The following is a 20533-nucleotide window of genomic DNA, read 5'->3' on the forward strand; positions in this document are numbered from 1 at the left end:
AACAGGGAAGTGGAGCCGCCGCCGGTCATTTAGGACACATGTCTAATAACAGATGTCGCTGTCGCACACTGTGCAGCGTTTGGCCGGCCCTGGTTCAATGTGACGGAAGCATAACCCTTCCGCAAGTTTCCGCAGATTTCAGTGCTGGGCCATCAACAAGTGTCAGTCAGCGTGCGAACCATTCAAAGAAACTTCATCGATATGGATTTTCTGAGCCGAAGACCCACTCGTATACTCTTGATGACTGCTTGACACAAAGCCTTACACACATGTCACGATGTATGTAAAGCCCTCTATTGGTTAAATTCTTACGAACGGTGCGCGCCTACATAAGATCCTAGCGGCCGACCCAACGGAGAGCGCTGTTCATTGATCTGTCTCTCTCTCTCAGCTGTCATTGTTGTTGTTGTGGTCTTCAGTCCAGAGACTGGTTTGATGCAGCTCTCCACGCTACTCTATCCTGTGCAAGCTTCTTCATCTCCCAGTACCTACTGCAACCTACATCCTTCTGAATCTGCTTAGTGTATTCATCTCTTGGTCTCCCCCTACGATTTTTACCCTCCACGCTGCCGTCCAATACTAAATTGGTGATCCCTTGATGCCTCAGAGCATGTCCTACCAACCGATTCCTTCTTCTGGTCAAGTTGTGCCACAAACTTCTCTTCTCCCCAATCCTATTCAATACTTCCTCATTAGTTATCTACCCATCTAATCTTCAGCATTTCGAAAGCTTCTATTCTCTTCTTGTCCAAACTATTTACCGTCCATGTTTCACTTCCATACATCGCTACACTCCATACAAATACTTTCAGAAATGACTTCCTGACGCTTAAATCTATACTCGATGTTAACAAATTTCTCTTCTTCAGAAACGCTTTCCTTGCCATTGCCAGTCTACATTTTATATCCTCTCTACTTCGACCTGCCCGCATCTCGTGGTCGTGCGGTAGCGTTCTCGCTTCCCACGCCCGGGTTCCCGGGTTCGATTCCCGGCGGGGTCAGGGATTTTCTCTGCCTCGTGATGGCTGGGTGTTGTGTGCTGTCCTTAGGTTAGTTAGGTTTAAGTAGTTCTAAGTTCTAGGGGACTGATGACCATAGATGTTAAGTCCCATAGTGCTCAGAGCCATTTGAACCTCTACTTCGACCATCATGTTATTTTGCTCCCCAAATAGCAAAACTCCTTTACTACTTTAAGTGAATCATTTCCTAATCTAATACCATCAACATCACCCGATTTAATTCGACTACATTCCATTATCCTCGTTTTGCTTTTGTTGATGTTCATCTTATATCCTCCCTTCAAGACACCATCCATTCCGTTCAACTGCTCTTCCAAGTCCTTTGCTGTCTCTGACAGAATTACAATGTCATCGGCAAACCTCAAAGTTTCTATTTCTTCCCCATGCATTTTAATACCTACTCCGAATTTTTCTTTTGTTTCTTTTACTGCTTGCTCAATATACAGATTGAGTAACATCGGGGAGAGGCTACAACCCTGTCTCACTCCCTTCCCAACCACTGCTTCCCTTTGATGTCCCTCGACTCTTATAACTGCCATCTGCTTTCTGTACAAATTGTAAATAGCCTTTCGCTCCCTGTATTTTACGCCTGTTACCTTCAGAATTTGAAAGAGAGTATTCCAGTCAACATTGTCAAATGCTTTCTCTAAGTCAACAACTGCTAGAAACGTAGATTTGCTTTTCCTTAATCTTTCTTCTAAGATAAGTCGTAGGGCCAGTTTTGTCTCGCGTGTTTCTACGGAATCAAAACTGATCTTCCCCGAGGTCGGCTTCTACCAGTTTTTCCATTCGTCTGTAAAGTATTCGCGTTAATAGTTTGCAGTTGTGACTTATTAAACTGATAGTTCGTTAATTTTCACATCTGTCAACACCTGCTTTCTTTGGGATTGGAATTATTATATTCTTCTTGAAGGTCTGAGGGAATTTCACCTGTCTAACAAATCTAGCTCATCAGATGGTAGAGTTTTGTCAGGACTGGCTCTCCCAAGGCTGTCAGTAGTTCTAATGGAATGTGGTCTGCTCCCGGGGCCTTGTTTCGACTCAGATCTTTCAGTGTTCTGTCAAACTCTTCACGTAGTATCATATCTCCCATTTCCTCTTCATCTACCTCATCTTCCATTTCCATAATATTGTCCTCAAGAACATCACCCCTGTATAGACCCTCTATATACTCCTTCCACCTTTCTGCTTTCCCTTCTTTGCTTAGAACTGGGTTTCCATCTGAGCTCTTGATATTCATGAAAGTGGTTCTCTTTTCTCCAAAGGTCTCTTTAATTTTCGTGTAGGCAGTATCTATCTTACCCCTCGTGAGATAAGCCTCTACATCCTTACATTTGTCCTCTAGCCATCCCTGCTTAGTCATTTTGCACTTCCGTCGATCTCATTTTTAAGACGTTTGTATTCCTTTTTGCCTGATTTATTTACTGCATTTTTATATTTTCTCCTTTCATCAATTAAATTCAGTGTCTCTTCTGTTACCCAAGGGTTTCTTCTAGCCCTCGTCTTTTTACCTACTTGATCCTCTGCTGCCTTCACTATTTCATACCTCAAAGCTACCCATTCTTCTTCTATTGTATTTCTTTCCCCCATTCCTGTCAGTTGTTCCCTTATGCTCTCCCTGCAACTCTGTACAACCTCTGGTTCTTTCAGTTTATCCAGGTCTCATCTCCTTAAATTCCCACGTTTTTGCAGTTCCTTAAGTTTTAATCTACAGTTCATAACCAATAGATTGTGGTCGGAGTCCACATCTGCCCCTGGAAAGGTCTTACAGTTTAAAATCTGGTTCCTAAATCTCTGTTTTGTATAATCTATCTGAAACCTAGTATTTCCAGGGTTCTTCCATGTATACAACTTTCTTTCATGAGTCTTGAACTAAGTGTTAGCTATGATTAAGTTATGCTCTGTGCAAAATTCTACCAGGCGGCTTGCTCTTGCATTTCTTAGCCCCAATTCATATTCACCTACTACGTTTCCTTCTCTTCTTTTTCCTACTGTCGAATTCCAGTCACCCATGACTATTAAATTTTCGTCTCCCTTCACTACCTGAATAATTTCTTTTATCTGATCATACATTTCATCAGTTTCTTCATCTGCAGAGCTAGTTGGCATATAAACTTGTACTGCTGTAGTAGGCGTGGGCTTCGTGTCTACCTTGGCCACAATAATGCATTCACCATGCTGTTTGTAGTAGCTTACCCGCACTCCTATTTTTTTTACTCATTATTAAACCTGCTCCTGCATTACCCCTATTTGATTTTGTATTTATAACCCTGTATTCACCTGACCAAATGTCTTGTTCCTCCTGCCAACGAACTTCACTAATTCCCACTATATCTAACCTATCCATTTCCCTTTTTAAATTTTCTAACCTACCTGCCCGATTAAGAGATCTGACATTCCACGCTCCGATCCGTAGAAGGCCAGTTTTCTTTCTCCTGATAACGACGTCCTCTTGATTAGTCCCCGCCCGGAGATCCGAATGGGGGACTATTTTACCTGCGGAATATTTTATCCAAGAGGACGCCATCATCATTTAACCATACAGTAAAACTGCATGCCCTCGGGAAGAATTACGGCTGTAGTTTCCCCTTGCTTTCAGCCGTCGCAGTACCAGCACAGCAAGGCCGTTTTGGTAAGAGTTACAAGGCCAGGTCAGTCAATCATCCAGACTGTTGCCCCTGCAACTACTGAAAATGCTGCTGCCCACATGTTTGTCTGGCTACATACCAGTATTTCATTGTATCAATGCATGTCCTAGTACGTCAACCGCCTGTTGCTCGGGCTTCTGTCATAGTTCGTTGAACTGAATGAGCGCTGATAATGACTAGGCACTAGCCGAATCTAGATTTGCCTAACAAAACGTGAAAGAAATGGAAAACTGACTGCTGTGCTCTTTCATTTGAAAGTCATATCACAGTCACTGAGTGCAACCTCGTTCCTAATGAAAGGTAACTTGATGGGGGAGTGTCGAGGATATTATACGTTGGCTGGGATTGCAGTCATGAAAAGAAATGCGTTTTTCATTGCGGCGATATCTTTTCACGAAATTTAAATCTCCACCTTTCTACACCGAATTCAAAAATACTTTGTTGACACCCAGCTACCAAGGGAGAAGTAATCGGCGCTGTAAAATAAGAATAATCCGGGCTCTCACGGAAAGACTTAATTGTTCATTTCTCCCGCGTGCTGTTCGAGAGTAAAACGGAAACAGTGTCAAGTTGGTTCTATGAACCCTCTGCTAGACACTTCAGTGTGCATTGGAATTGTGATGTAGTAGTTCATCTACCACTCAGATGATATGGTGTAAATATTGACACGGAAGTGGCATGGATAGGTGAACGTGCATTATAGAGACGATCTTTTCCAAATGCGGTGCATCTTTGTAACGAGCTATATGAAATTTAATTGAAGTTCTTGTAATACAATGCAATGGTTAAAAGAAAAATGGGATTTAAAACATTTAGTAAACATTTGTGATAGCGATTAACATAGCACGATGCATTTAAGTACACTGAAGCACCAAAGAAACTGGTATAGGCACGTGTATTCACATACAGAGATGTGTAAACAGACACAATCAATACGGCGCGGCGGTCGGCAACGCGTATGTTAAGTGTCTGTCACAGTTGTTAGAACGGTTACTGCTGCTACAAAGGCAGGTCACCACGATTTATGTGAGATCCCACGTAGTGTTATAATCGGCGCACGAGCAATAGGACACAGCATCTCTTAGGTAGGGGTGAAGAGCGGATGTACCCGTACGATCATATCACGAGTGTACCGTCCATATCAGGGATCCGGTAAAACGTCAATCTCTGACATTACTGTGGACGGAAAAAAATGCCACAAACGGGACCAATGAAGACTGAAGAGAATCGTTCAATGTGATAGAAGTGCAACCTTTCCGCAAATAGTTGCAGATTTCAATGCTAGTCCATCAACAAGTGTCTGCATCCGATCCGTTCAATGAAATGTCATCGATGTGCGCTTTCAGAGCAGAAGGCCCACTCGTGTACCCTTGATGACTACACGACACAAAGCTTTTCGCGTCGCCTGGGCTCGTCAACACCTACATTGGACTTCTGGTGACCGGAGACATGTTGCCTGGTCGGACGAGTCTCGTTTCAAATTGTATCTAGCGGATTGACGTGTACGGGTATGGAGACAACCTCATGAATCCATGGAGCCTGCATGTCAGCAGGGACTGTTGAAGCTGGTGGAGGCTTTGTAATGATGTGGGGTGTGTGCAGTTGGAGGATATGGGATTCCTGATACGTCTAGATACAGGTCTATGACAGGTGTCACGTACGTAACCATCTTGTCTGATCACCTGCATCCGTTCATGTACATTGTGCATTCCGACGGACTTGGGCAATTCCAGTAGGACAATGAGACACCCCAAACGTCCAGAATTGCTACAGAGTGGCTCCAGGAACACTCTTCTCAGTTTAACACTTCCGCTGACCTCCAAATTCCCCAGACATGAACATTATTAGCCATATCTGGGATGCCTTGTAACGTGCTGTTCAGAAGAGATTTCCTCCCTCCCCCCCCCCCCCCCTCACCACAGTACTCTTACTGATTTATGGACAGCCCTGCAGGATTCATGGTGTCAATTCCCTTCAGCACTACTAAAGACATTAGTCGAGTCCATGCCACGTCGCGATACGGCGCTTCTGCCTGTTAGCGGGTGCCCTACACGATATTATGCAGGTGTACCAGTTTCTTTGGCTCTTCAGTGCATAAGTACAGTATCTGTTATTCAATTATTCGTCCACTCACACGCAGACGCCTGTAACTTCAACTCTATGTAGCGTCGTCGGATGACGTTTCCGGACACGTGGTCCCATCCTCATTTTGTTCCTCAAGACACCTGCCATATCTCCCCGAAGTGTGTCGGAAACATCGTGCATAAACGTCCCTCGTAATGCAGTATGCCTATTAGTGAAAACCGTGTCAAAGTTCATTCATTAATTCCTGAGACTAGCCCTCAAATATAGACGGAAACACGCTACGATGGATACAAAAGAATTATTAGCGATAACATTTTGTAATAGCAAGATGGAGAACAGAGAGGTCAGTTGTAAAAACGGATTCCAACTTTTCTTGAGAAGGAAGAAGGAAGCAGTCTGTAGCAGCAGGGCAACGGCGCACGCAGCGGAGAGTGGAGGGTGCTTCGTCCCAGAGGAGGAACGTAATCATTGGCGCGCCGAGTGTTCGCCCCTACTGAGTGTTGATGCCACGCACGTGCCAATCACCGCCCAGAACGCCTGCCACTGCTTGGGGCCAGACCTCCCTCTGCACAAATGTTGGCGCGTTTCATTACTGCCTTCCTACCCTCCCCCTGTGTGGGGCATTCCTGTCTTGTATGGTGTGTGTGTGTGTGTGTGTGTGTGTGTTTGTATATTGCTTGGCGTCTCTCACAATAGTAATATATCGCCAACGTCAGCCCTATTTCCTTGCTGCAGAGGTATATGACAGTTTTGAGGTGCGGCAATACTGACTAGCTATTGCTCGTATTTATTTAGCTTCCTGTCACAGATGCTTACTCATTCACAATTGTGACTAGTTTCGAACGAGTCCGCTCGCTTTTGTATCGTTGCCTGCGCCAAATGTACACCATTATTGGAAATTATAAAGTAGTACTTATTAAAATACACTCCTGGAAGTGGAAAAAAGAACACATTGACACCGGTGTGTCAGACCCACCATACTTGCTCCGGACACTGCGAGAGGGCTGTACAACCAATGATCACACGCACGGCACAGCGGACACACCAGGAACCGCGGTGTTGGCCGTCGAATGGCGCTAGCTGCGCAGCATTTGTGCACCGCCGCCGTCAGTGTCAGCCAGTTTGCCGTGGCATACGGAGCTCCATCGCAGTCTTTAACACTGGTAGCATGCCGCGACAGCGTGGACGTGAACCGTATGTGCAGTTGACGGACTTTGAGCGAGGGCGTATAGTGGGCATGCGGGAGGCCGGGTGGACGTACCGCCGAATTGCTCAACACGTGGGGCGTGAGGTCTCCACAGTACATCGATGTTGTCGCCAGTGGTCGGCGGAAGGTGCACGTGCCCGTCGACCTGGGACCGGACCGCAGCGACGCACGGATGCACGCCAAGACCGTAGGATCCTACGCAGTGCCGTAGGGGACCGCACCGCCACTTCCCAGCAAATTAGGGACACTGTTGCTCCTGGGGTATCGGCGAGGACCATTCGCAACCGTCTCCATGAAGCTGGGCTACGGTCCCGCACACCGTTAGGCCGTCTTCCGCTCACGCCCCAACATCGTGCAGCCCGCCTCCAGTGGTGTCGCGACAGGCGTGAATGGAGGGACGAATGGAGACGTGTCGTCTTCAGCGATGAGAGTCGCTTCTGCCTTGGTGCCAATGATGGTCGTATGCGTGTTTGGCGCCGTGCAGGTGAGCGCCACAATCAGGACTGCATACGACCGAGGCACACAGGGCCAACACCCGGCATCATGGTGTGGGGAGCGATCTCCTACACTGGCCGTACACCACTGGTGATCGTCGAGGGGACACTGAATAGTGCACGGTACATCCAAACCGTCATCGAACCCATCGTTCTACCATCCCTAGACCGGCAAGGGAACTTGCTGTTCCAACAGGACAATGCACGTCCGCATGTATGCCGTGCCACCCAACGTGCTCTAGAAGGTGTAAGTCAACTACCCTGGCCAGCAAGATCTCCGGATCTGTCCCCCATTGAGCATGTTTGGGACTGGATGAAGCGTCGTCTCACGCGGTCTGCACGTCCAGCACGAACACTGGTCCAACTGAGGCATGGCATGGCAAGCCGTTCCACAGGACTACATCCAGCATCTCTACGATCGTCTCCATGGGAGAATAGCAGTCTGCATTGCTGCGAAAGGTGGATATACACTGTACTAGTGCCGACATTGTGCATGCTCTGTTGCCTGTGTCTATGTGCCTGTGGTTCTGTCAGTGTGATCATGTGATGTATCTGACCCCAGGAATGTGTCAATAAAGTTTCCCCTTCCTGGACAATGAATTCACGGTGTTCTTATTTCAATTTCCAGGAGTGTATATAAAAATTTCTCAGCCATCATATACTTAGATATCACTGAAGATAACTAAAACTAACTCCGTCCGAACAGGCCATGAAGGCCCAACAGTACCAACTGGCCGCCGTGTCATCCTCCGCCCTCAGGCGTCATTGGATGTACGCAAGTGGTCAGCACCCCGCTCTCCCGGCCGTATGTCAGTTCACGAGACCGGAGCCGCTGCTTCTCAGTCAAGTAGCTCCTCAGTTCGTCTCACAAGGGCTGAGTGCACCTCGCTAGCCAACAGCGCTCGGCAGACTGGATGGTCACCCATCCAAGTAGTAGCCCAGCCCAACTGCGCTTAACTTCGGCGATCTGACGGGAACCGGTGTTACCACTGCGGCAAGGCCGTTGGCACAGAAGATAACACTGTGACTAAAATCACGGGATAGCGATATGCACATACACAGATGGCGGTAGTGTCGACAACACAAGGTATAAAAGGGCAGTGCATTGTACTGAGGTGATTCATGTGAAAAGGTTTCCGACGTGAATATAGCCGCACGACGGAATTAACATACCTTGGAAGCGTGATGGTAGCAGCAACTAGACATTCCATTTCGGAAATCGGTGGAGAATTCAACATACCGAGATCCACAGTGCCAAAGGTGGGCCAAGAATACCATCTTTCAGGTACTACTGCTCACCACGGATGCCGCACTGGCCGACGGTCTTCACTTAACGACCGAGAGCAGCGGCGTTTGCGTAGAGCTGTCAGTGCTAACAGACAAGCAACAGTAACTGAAATAACCGCAGAAATGAAATGAAGTGAGCGTATGGCATTGGTGGCCTGGAGACCCCTCGTGGAGCGGTTCGGCCGCCGCTCCATAAGTTCTTTAACTTCACTACGGTGACGACTTGCGAGTGCTTGGTTTTGGGGTTTAATGGGGGCTGAACATCGAGGTCGTCAGTCCCCAGTTCCAAACAGACATACCTGTGAAAGGCCCATACAGTAAGAGCGTAACCTCTGCACCCAGAGGGAGGGAACACCAAGGGGTACAGAGCTAAAATGAACACCGCAGTAACACAAAATAGAGGACACTTAAAAGGAGCAAAACAAATAGTTGACTAGAGTAAAACAGACTACAGTGGTTGATGGATCAGGTAAAATGTCAACCACTCAAAGACAAACGAAGAACCTCCAGCTGGAAAGCGTTGATAGAGATACCAACACAGCTTGTTACCATAGGAGACAGTATTTTGGTATCCACGTCACAATTAAAAGTCGCTGGAGGGGGTGCAGTCTGAGAAATCATGCAAGAGAGCCCACACTAGAGCGAGTGATAAAACGCAGCTGCACTGATAAAACGTAAAACTGAGTCAGGTATAGAGGCGTCATGACCGAGAATTAAAGGAACTGCAGCTGTTACATTAAAGGACTGCTGCAAGGGATCTAAAAGGGGGCAGTCCATCAGAAGATGGACCACTGCCAGCCCTGCATCACAGCGACAATTGGGTGGGTTCTCACGGCGAAGGAGATAGCTGAGGGTCAACCGCGTATGTCCAATTCGGAGATGGCAGAGAACCACTGAGTCCCTACGCGTGCCCCTCAAGGATGAGTTCCAGACGGCCGTGGACGACTTGACCGTGCGGAGCTTATTTGGCGTGTTCGGGACAGACCATTCAGAGCTCCAGACATCGCGGACCTTGCGATGTAGGGCTGTACGGAGGTCTCTTTTCACGACACCGAGCTCCAGGGGTGGCGAAGTGGTGGCCTGCTTGGCCAACCGATCCACACGTTCGTTTCCCGGAATGCCGATGTGACTTGCGAGTCAATGAGGATGAAATGATGATAGACACACAACAGCCAGTCATCTCGAGGCAGAGAAAATCCCCGACCTCACCGGAAATCGAACCCGGGACCCCGTGGACGGGAAGCGAGAACGCCACCGCAAGACCACGAGCCGCGGACAACCGCATAAATTATTGTGGAACGTACGATGAAGGTATCCATTTGGACATGCAGCGAAATTTGACATTAGTGGGCTCTGGCTGCAGACGACCGACGCGACTAGTTTTGCTAACAGCACGACATCGCCTGCAGCGCGTCTCCAGCGCTAGTGACCGTATCGATTGGGTCTTAGACGACTGGAAGTCCGAGGTCTGGTCGGATGAGCTGATTTCAGTTACTAAGAGCTGACGGTAGGGTTTCAGTGTGGCGCAGACCCCACGAACGCACGGACCCAAGTTGTCAACAAAGCACTGTGCGTGCTACTGCTGGCTCCACAATACTGTGCGCTGTGTTTACATGGAATAAGCTTGATCCTCTGTTCCAGCTAAACCGAACATTGATTGGAAATGGTTATGTTCGACTACTTGAAGATCATTTACAGCCATTCATGGACTTGATGTTACCAATCAATGGAGGTTTTATGAATGACAATGCGCCATGCCACCGGGTCACATTTGTTCATGATTAGTGAGAAGCACATTATGGACTGTTATGTCCGCACTATAAAACAACAAATATTCCGTGATGGTCAAATTTATTTGACCTTCAGTCACTCGACTACCCAACACTTCGCTGTCTGTAGCGCCAAGGAGAAATCTGAGTCACTAGTAGAAAATACAAGTCCAAACCACTGCCAACCAGTCGATACCGACGCGTCGCAAGTTCCCAGCCAGGGAGGCCACAGTACGGTTCGGCGGTCGTGAATCCAGCAGCCGGGTAGTAACACAGTCATCGGCGAAGGTTGAACTGGTTAAACTGGCTCAGGGAGATCGCTTAAATCCGCAGGTCCGGCCAATCAGAGTGTTGGTAGATGGCGCCCTTATACGGTTGCTCACTCTGGTGGCAAGGGTAGCGCCACCAGGGTAATCCGTATGGATAGTGGTGTGTACGCTGCCGCTAACCCCGCGACGACGCGTTCACTGGCGCCAGTTGTTGACATCGTGTGCGGCGCCAGCGGTACTCGCTGTGTGCCGCGCGTGTTGTAGCACGCCGCGCCGAGTTGACTGCTGCTGTGCGGCTGCCGATACGACATGGACATTTCGAGTGAATGGTTTCGTGACCCAGATCAGCCTACATGCGTCTCATCGAACATTTATGGGACATAATTGAAAGGTCAGTTAGTGCACAGAATTATGCACAGGCAACACTTTCGCAATGAAATGCGGCTTTAGAGGCAGCATGGCTCAATTCTTCTGCAGGGGACTCCCGACGACTTGTTCAATCCATGCCACGTCAAGTTGTTGCTCTACGATGGGCTGGAGGAGGTGCGATGCCATATATGGAGGTACCGCATGACTTTTCACCTCATGGTATATTGAATGCCATCTCTCGGCCATCTCTTTCAGCAGTCTGACAGTCGGTTCTCCAATCCAGCTTCCTATGAGTCATCACTTCATTGTGGAATTGAATACACAACCTGACACGCTATTTGTAGCACACGTGAGACGTTCCCAGAGCGACTGCATGAGGACTAACCTTGGATCTTTTACTCAATAGTGTGAAAATTACGGTGCTGACAAGCAGACCCTAACACTATAATCGATCACACATAACGCCCCAATATTCCCCAATTTCAGGAAACGAAATCTCGATATGTAGACTTCTGATACGTTCAAATGGCTCTAAGTACAATGGGACTCAACATCTGAGGTCGTCAGTCCCGTAGACTTAGTAACTACTTAAACCTAACTTACCTAAGGACACATCCATGCCCGAGGCAGATTTCGAACCTGCGACCGTAGCAGTCGCCCGGTTCCGGACTGAAGCGCCTAGAATCGCTCAGCCACAGCAGCCGGCCTTCTGATTCAAATCGTTGAAATGGCCTTGAGCACTATGCGACTTAACTTCTGAGGTCATCTGTAGCCTAGAATCAGAACTAATTAAACCTAACTAACCTAAGGACATCACACACATCCATGCCCGGGGCAGGATTCGAACCTGCGACTGTAGCGCTCGCTCGGTTCCAGACTGAAGCGCCTAGAACCGCTCGGCAACAGCGGCCGACCCTCTGATTCGTGCGAAGCACAGTCCTCATTAATTACCTCATGTAATCTGAACCATCTGCGTGCGGAAAGTCATCACCTCAATTCGTTCTACAGATTTACTTACGGAGGATGCGTACTGAAGGGGAAAAAGAATTAGAACGGATGGGCGAAGTCAGTGAACTGGGCTATTTTTCACCGAATCTCGTACGGTGACCCCCGTTAATGGAGCCTCGCAGCTTGCAGCGGGTAACTAGACTCTCGTTACAAATGCGGGGTGCGCCACCATTAACAAAGGCGGGCCGCTAATGAAGACCTCGCCGGCTCGCGTAATGAGTGCCGGCTGATGAATATTTATGGTCACCGGCGCAGGTGAGGCTTAGTCGGGTGTTTGATGCGTTGGTCGTGCGTCCGTCGACAGGTGTGTGTTAACACGGAGATATTCTGGTGAAGAATCTGTGCGATTCCTTCTGAGTGTTTTCAGGGTCAAGGGTTCCCTTATTTGGGTCCGAAAAAAAGGCGACGAATGTCAGGCTTCTCGTAGGTTCGGTGGAAGGACAGTGGAAATACTGGGGTGAAGCGTAAGCTCATAGCGTTTTCGTTTTTTACATTGGGATTCCGGTTGCTATTGGTTTATTTATTGATTATCATTTTTGATTTGTAGTTCAGCTGTGGACGCTAGAAATTGGAGTGCCTAGTGGAGAAATCTGAACAGGCCCGACGTATTCTTCTGCTTCAGTTCAATAGAGCCGTGACAGAAGCGGAGAAAAGCAGAGACACATGGGGCGTGTATGGGGATAACGCCACTGCAGAGTGCTTGGCAATAAAATCGTTATCTTGTTTCAGGGAGGATGGTTATGACATTGGAAATCTCGTGTGACTAGGGCCTCCCTTCGGGTAGACCGTTCGCCGGGTGCACGTTTTCCGATTTGACGCCACTTCAGCGACTTGCGCGTCGATGGGGATGAAATAATTATGATTAAGACACCAGTCCCTAAGCGGAGAAAATCTGCAACCCTGCCGGAAATATAACCCGGGCCCTTAGGATTGACATTCTGTCGCGCTGACCGCTCAGCTATCGGGGTCGGATGTTTTGACATTAGTGACTCTCTACGTTCAGGAAATCTTTGACGGTTTGGCGAAGATGCTTTAAACGCGTTAATCCACGTCTCTGTTCTCAAGAACTGGCAGGTGTGATCATTCCAAGATTGTGGGACGTTCCCATACGATGGGGAAAGGTTCCAAAATCGGGTGTATGGATACAGCACACTAAGTCAAAAACACAAAAATCGTCTGCTTGCTCGTCATCAGTTGCCTCGTGAACAACACCGATCACTCCTGTCTTGTATAGTTACTGGTAATGATAAATGGTGTCTTTATGATAACATACAGAGAAAAGAAGAATTGTTGAGTTCAAACAAAGCAGAAAGACCTACACGCATCCACAAAAGATAATTTTCCTTTAATTTACGTCTATGGTCACAAACCTTTTGTTAACACATTACCGGTTGTAGTGGGACGCGAAATTGAAGCGTCACCCATCCACCAGTGTCAGCCCAGTTTGCAGGTGAATATAAGTTAAATAGGTTCAAATGGCTCTGAGCACTATGGGACTTAACAGCTGTGGTCATCAGTCCCCTAGAACTTAGAACTACTTAAACCTAACTAACCTAAGGACATCACACACATCCATGCCCGAGGCAGGATTCGAACCTGCGACCGTAGCAGTCGCGCGGTTCCGGACTTCGCGCCTAGAACCGCGAAACCACCGCGGCCGGCGAATATAAGTTAATTTAGTGTTTTTTTACGTATTTTTGTAACATTTGTAATAGTTGTGAATTGTCTGAAGTTTCGTATTTAATTTTGTATGTTTCATGTACGGAGAGGGCGGCGCAACGAACGGAGACAGCATCTTCACTACCGGAACCAGAGAGGAAATTGCTGGCCACTATACGTCGCGGGTCGACAGCCAAAGAGCAACAGAAGATCCTGAAACCGAGTTGTTGCGTCGTGCTTCTAAAAACTGGATAAATAAGATTTTGTAATGTTTCTACAACAATGATGTCATAGAAAGTTTAATCATGTTGTAAATGGTCAGTCCTCTCTTGTCAGGACTCAGGTTCACGTCTGTATGTAGGAAGATAATAAACTAGTGGATACTGCTAAAATTCAAATACGTGTTCCGAGAATTTATTTATGAAAAATTATGTTAATGAATTATAAATTTATTTGACAAGATTATTAATTGTGACAACGTTCATCGCGAGTTTGAATCTGGAAAGTTTATTCAATCTGGTTCTAATATTTGTTAAATCAGATAACTTGCATTAATATAATTTCTGAGAAGAAACAAAACGACATCTAAATCGAAAAAAGTTTGCACAAACAAATTGGACTGAGTGACGAAATACTGCGCATACGACTCAAATGATGATGTTTTACAGTTTCGTTCAAGAACCATTCAGAGACAATTTAAAAATAATTTTGAAGTGTGTTGTAACTGACGTAGGTGACGAAGTCTGCACATGGTCATATGTCAAAAGAAAATCATTTATACAAAACTTGCGTCGTTACACTACACGGTTTCGGTCTTTAATGACCACCATCAGATCTGCAGCAAAATTACACTCGCAAACTGTATACAGCTTAAGAACAATACATAGACCATAATGAAAAGTGGTACTGACAAAATTTGCATTTGTGCGCTTTAAATATGAATGCTGAATCCGCATTTAACATTTGACGATGCCACTATGGCTGCTGTACATTAGGACTTCGTTTTTATGCCTCTTCATATTTAAAGCGCACAAATGTAAATTTTGTCAGTACCACTTTTCATTGTGGTCGAAGTATTGTTCTTAAGCTGTATACAATTTGCGAATGTATTTATGGTTTTCCCATTTTTGCTGCGGATCTGATGATGGTCATTAAAGACCGAAACCGGTAATCTGTTAACAAAAAGTTTGTGACCATAGACGTAAACTAAAGGAAACTTATTACATATACGGGTCACTGTTTTCTCGCGACGATGTCGCAGCTTGTGATAATGTTATGCGTCTGGTGAAAGAGCGACAGTGTGTTGTGCTACGAATCGCTTCCCCGAGGTGTAACCATCAATGCTGACAATTTTTGTCAACGACTGACACGTCTTGCAACCAACGACCAAGAAGACTGTGCAAAGAGATGCTACTCCACGACAACGGCCCCCAGCATTCTGTTAGACTGACATAAAAGCTGTACCGGAGCTGGGGTGGGAAATCATTCCACACACAACATATTCACTTGACCTTGCACCCTCAGATTTTCCCCTTTTCCGCTCTCTATCCAACAACCTTCTAGGAACATCCTTTCCGGATGAAAATCATCTCTGAACGTGGCTCGGTGAGTTCTTCGCCTCAAAACCAGCTCGCGGAATCTAAAAGCTGCACTAGGCTTGGGAGACTGTTGAAAATACTGAAGGAGAATATATTATTGATAAATAAAGTCTTTGTTACGTGCATCTGTTGGATTTATTAAACTTACGGACGAATGCTATGAACTTAGGCACCAACCCAATAAAACGGGTATACTTCTGGATTCTCCCAAGAACACCGCTCTACAGTACATTTCTCAAGATTTGTATCCAACTGATTACGTTCATCTTGTAACGCTCTTGCGCATAGTTCTAGTGTTCAGCCATTTGCAGACACAAGGTGACTCCTGAAGGTGATCCCAACAGTGGGGTCGCAACGTAGAGTACGGTAGAAGTTTGATAACATTACGTGTCCTATCAATCCAGATTTTAGAAACGCACAAAAAAATTTAACCGGTAGCTGTGATAGGGAATGGGACAAAGGTAGTGGAGTAGTGGGGCTTCGTTGTGAACGATCACCTGTTGGTAGAAGATGTACAGTTCGACCACTGAGGCCTGTCAACAAACATATAGGCAAAGTAACTACCTATGCATCGACTCCGTCAGTGATCCGGCTCGATTTCTGACCATAGGCCCATGACAGCGGTCATTAAGTGTACCAGCGTTGCTGCACTACTGGCCATTAAAACTGCTACACCACGAAGATCACGTGCTACAGACGCGAAATTTAACCGACAGAAAGATGATGCTGTGATATGCAAATGATTAACTTTTCAGAGCATTCACACAAGGTTGGCGCCGGTGGCGACACCTGCAACGTGCTCACATGAGGGAAGTTTCCAACCGATTTCTCATACACAAACAGCAATTGACCGGCGTTGCCTGGTGAAACGTTGTTGTGATGCCTCGTGTTAGGAGGAGAAATGCGTACCATCACGTTTCCGACTTTTATAAAGGTCGGATTGTAGCCTATCTTGATTGCGGTTTATAGTATCGCGGCATTGCTGCTCGTGTTGGTCGAGATCTAGTGACTGCGAGCAGATTATGGAATCGGTGGGTTCAGGAGGGTAAAACGGAACGCCGTGCCGGATCCCACGGCCTCGTATCACTAGCAGTCGAGATGGCAGCCATCTTATCCACATGGCTGTAACGGATCGTGCAGCCACGTCTCGATCCCTGAGTCAACAGATGGGGATGTTTGCAAGACAACAACCATCTGCACGAATAGTTCGACGACGTTTGCAGTAGCATGGACTATCAGCTCGGAGTCCACGGCTGCGGTTACCCTTGACGCTGCATCACAGACGGGAGCGCCTGCGATGGTGTACTCAACGACGAAGGTGGGTGCACGAATGGCAAAACGTCATTTTTACGGTTGAATCCAGGTTCTGTTTACAGCATCATGATGTTCGCATCCGTGTTTGGCGTTATCGCGGTAAACGCACATTGGAAGCGTATATTCGTCATCGGCATACTGGCGTATCACCCGGCGTGGTGGTATGGGGTGCCATTAGTTACACGTCTCGGTCACCACTTGTTCGCATTGACGGCACTTTGAACAGTGGACGTTAATTTCATTTGTGTTACGACCCGTGACTCCACCCTTCATTGGATCCCCGCGAAAGCCTACATTTCAGCAGGATAATGCACGACCGCATGATGCAGGTCCTGTACGGTCCTATCTGGATACAGAACATGTTCGACTGCTGCCCTGGCCAGCACATTCTCCAGATCTCTCAGCAACTGGAAACGTCCGGTCAATGGTGGGCGAGCAACTGACTCGTCACAATACGCCAGTCACTACTCTTGATGGACTGTGGTATCGTGTTGAAGCTTCACGGGCAGCTGTACCTGTACACGCCATCCAAGCTCTGTTTGACTCAATGCCCAATAGTAAGAAAAAGCAAAATCTGCACTGTATTCTTGTTATTTGTCTAGTCTTAATGATTGAAACGTCGTTGTGATGAACATTTCGCAGCCATCGTAGGAAAATGTAAGTTCACACCATTTTGTCGTATTCACAATATAAAGCTACGTGCTGTGGACAGAGACTAGGAGTTGTTAAGCAATACTGTGCGATTAAGCCACAAAAGGATCGTTTCTAATCTTACGCCCAAGTAGGCCACTATGAAAAAAATTTATGTAGTGGTTTACATTAGGGGTTTTCTAACAGTTCGTGTTTTGATAATCAGTCGAATGTCTTCGAACACTTTCGAAGGTGTGACTGTTCAATTTGTAGTCTTCTTGGTTACCAATATATGGTACCCGATTTCAAATACCAACAAAAATTCCTAAAAATTACAAATATGAAATTTATTGACACTTAGGTTCCTTTCGGAGTATGCTGATGCATTAGCTCCATACTTAACAATCTTATGCAACCGTTCGCTCGCCGAAAGATCCGTACCAAAAGACTGGAAAGTTTCACGGGTCACACCAATATTCAAGAAACGTAGTAGGAGTAATCCACTAAATTACAGGCCCATATCTTTAACGTCGATATGCATCAGGATTCTGTTCGAACATTATGAATTACCTCGAAGAAAATGGTCTATTGACACACAGTCAACGTTCCAGTGAAACACAACTAGCTCTTTATTCACATGAAGTGCTGAGTGCTATTGACCAAGGATTTCAGATCGATCCCGTATTTCTGGATACCCGGAAGTCTTGACACTGTACCACACAGGCGGCTCGTAGTTAAATTGCGTGCTTATGGAATATCGTCTCAGTTATATGACTAGATTTGTGACTTCCTGTCAGAGAAGACACAGTTCGTAGTAAATTGACGGAAAGTCATCGAGTAAAACAGAAGTGATTTCTGGCGTTCCCCAAGGTATTGTTACAGGCCCTTTGCTGTTCCTTATCTATACAAACGGTTTTGGAGACAACCTGAGCAGCCGTCTTCGGTTGTTTGCAGGTGACGCCGTCGTTTATCGACTAATAAAGTCATCAGAAGATCAGAAAAGACTGCAAAACGATTTAGAAAAGATATCTGAATGGTGCGAAAAGTGGCAGCTGACCCTAAACAACGAACAGCTTGGGGTCATCCAAATTAGTGCTAAAAGGAACTCAAACTTTGGTTACACGATAAATCAGCCTAATCAAAAATGCGTAAATTCAACTAAATACCTAGGTATTAGAATTACGAATAACTTAATTTGGAAGGAACACCCAGAATATTTTGTGGGGAAGGCTAACCAAAGGCTGCTTTTTATTGGCAGGACACTTAGAAAATGTAACAGACCTACTAAGGAGACTGCAAACACTACGCTTGTCCGTCCTCTTTTAGAATACTGCTGCGCGGTGTGGGATCCTTACCAGATAGGACTGACGGAGTACGTCGAAAAAGTTCAAAGAAGGGCAGCACGTTGGTAGAGAGTGTCACTAAAATGATACAGGATTTGGGCTGGACATGATTAAAACAAAGACGTTTTTCGTTGCGACGGAATCTTCTCACGAAATTCCAATCACCAACTTTCTCCTTCGATTGCGAAAATATTTTGTTGACACCGACCTACATAGGGGGGAACGATCACCACGATAAAATAAGGGAAAACAGAGCTCGTACGGAAAGATATAGGTGTTCATTCTTTCCACGCTCTATACGAGATTGGCGTAATAGAGAATTGTGAAGGTGGTTCAATGATCTCTCTGCCAGGCACTTGAATGTGATTTGCAGAGTATCCGTGTAGATGTAGGTGTAGGTTTAGATAAGTGTAGTATTTAAGTGCTATTACACTATAGCCCCATTACAGAAACTTCCTGGCCCAATGAAAGAAACAAATCCCCTTGTTGGGCCCATGACACATGTTTTTATTTTTCAAATATTTCATTAACAGTGAATATTTGTGATTTCTGTTTCTATGGTACTGAAATGAATAGATAATGTTCAAGTAATACTGAAAATAAAATATTTATTTCAATATTCGAGGATATTATTACTCATTTTATTTACGTAGCATCCTTCCCCTACAATGCATCCTGTGAGGCTTCAAACTAATGAATTAATGGAGTATGTCTGTACAGACAATAAATAACTCGACAAATAAAGCCGGGTTTCGAATGTAGTCACAGGTTAAATTCTGAATAAAAGTCATCAGAAATGGAGGCCGCTGACTTTCGGCGCACAAGGGACACTACGAAAGTAGCGTGTAGACGTACAAGGTGAGAATATGGGTCTCGCGGGAGGTGTGAGTGAGATAGTCCCTGCAGTCGCACATCCTCTGTGCCCTCGGTGGCTCAGATGGATAGAGCGTCTGCCAGGTAAGCAGGAGATTCTGGGTTCGAGTCCCGGTCGGGGCAGACATTTTCACCTGCCCCCGTTGATACGTATCAACGCCCGTCAGCAACTGAAGGTATTAATATAATTCTAATTTCGTTCGGCATAAAAAGTCACCCTCGTTCTGCCAACGGGGATGTCGAAGAGGGCAAATGAGCGGACAGAGGTTCAGGGCTCTCCCTAGCCCTTGGGATTGGAAGCTCGGGACACTCTCTTGCCCTTGGGATTAGAAGCTGCCTCTCAATTATTAACGGCACTGAGAAAGCAGTGAAAACCACTGATTTAAAGACACAATATGTAACTACAGAACATGTGGCCTATGACTGAAAAAGTGTCGTGATGATCTGGCCATTGGCAAAAGATTCTGTATTAGTTCCCCATTCGAATATCTGGGAGAGTACTGCGAAGGGGAAGGTGACCATTAGAAAAACATTGAATAACCAACAAACGGATAATATACCACGAGTCGGAGCGTGGAATATCGGAAGTTTGAACTTAGTAAGACATCTAGAAAATCTAAAATGGAAAATTCAAAAGCTCAATATAGATATTGCGGGTGCCAGTGAAATGAAATAGAAGATAATGATTTCTGGTAGACGAATATAGGGTAATATCAACGGCAGACAATGGTATAACTGGAGTAGGAATCTTTCTGAATGGGAAAGAAGGGCAGCCAGTTCAGTGATATGGTTGTTGTCATCAGATTCGAAAGTTTAGCGTACTAGCGCCGACTGCTACAGTCATATGGTACAAATGGCTCTGAGCACTATGGGACTGAACATCTGAGGACATCAGTCCCCTAGACTTAGAACTACTTAAACCTAACTAACCTACGGACATCACGCACATCAATGCCCGAGG

The 20533-nt window shown here is 46.1% G+C and overlaps 1 non-coding gene and 1 pseudogene across 1 annotated transcript; one reads left to right on the forward strand and one right to left on the reverse strand.

The window, feature by feature from the left end:
* Positions 1 to 8343: 8343 nt before the first annotated feature.
* LOC126109934 (5S ribosomal RNA) lies at positions 8344 to 8461 on the reverse strand (annotated as a pseudogene).
* Positions 8462 to 19620: 11159 nt separating this feature from the next.
* On the forward strand, positions 19621 to 19695 carry Trnat-ggu (transfer RNA threonine (anticodon GGU)). Its single transcript has one exon. It is a non-coding gene; the product is annotated as a tRNA-Thr (tRNA).
* Positions 19696 to 20533: the final 838 nt, after the last annotated feature.

The sequence above is a fragment of the Schistocerca cancellata genome, chromosome 12 (genome assembly GCF_023864275.1).
Source record: "Schistocerca cancellata isolate TAMUIC-IGC-003103 chromosome 12, iqSchCanc2.1, whole genome shotgun sequence".
In the NCBI taxonomy this organism is placed as follows: Eukaryota; Metazoa; Arthropoda; class Insecta; order Orthoptera; family Acrididae; genus Schistocerca; species Schistocerca cancellata.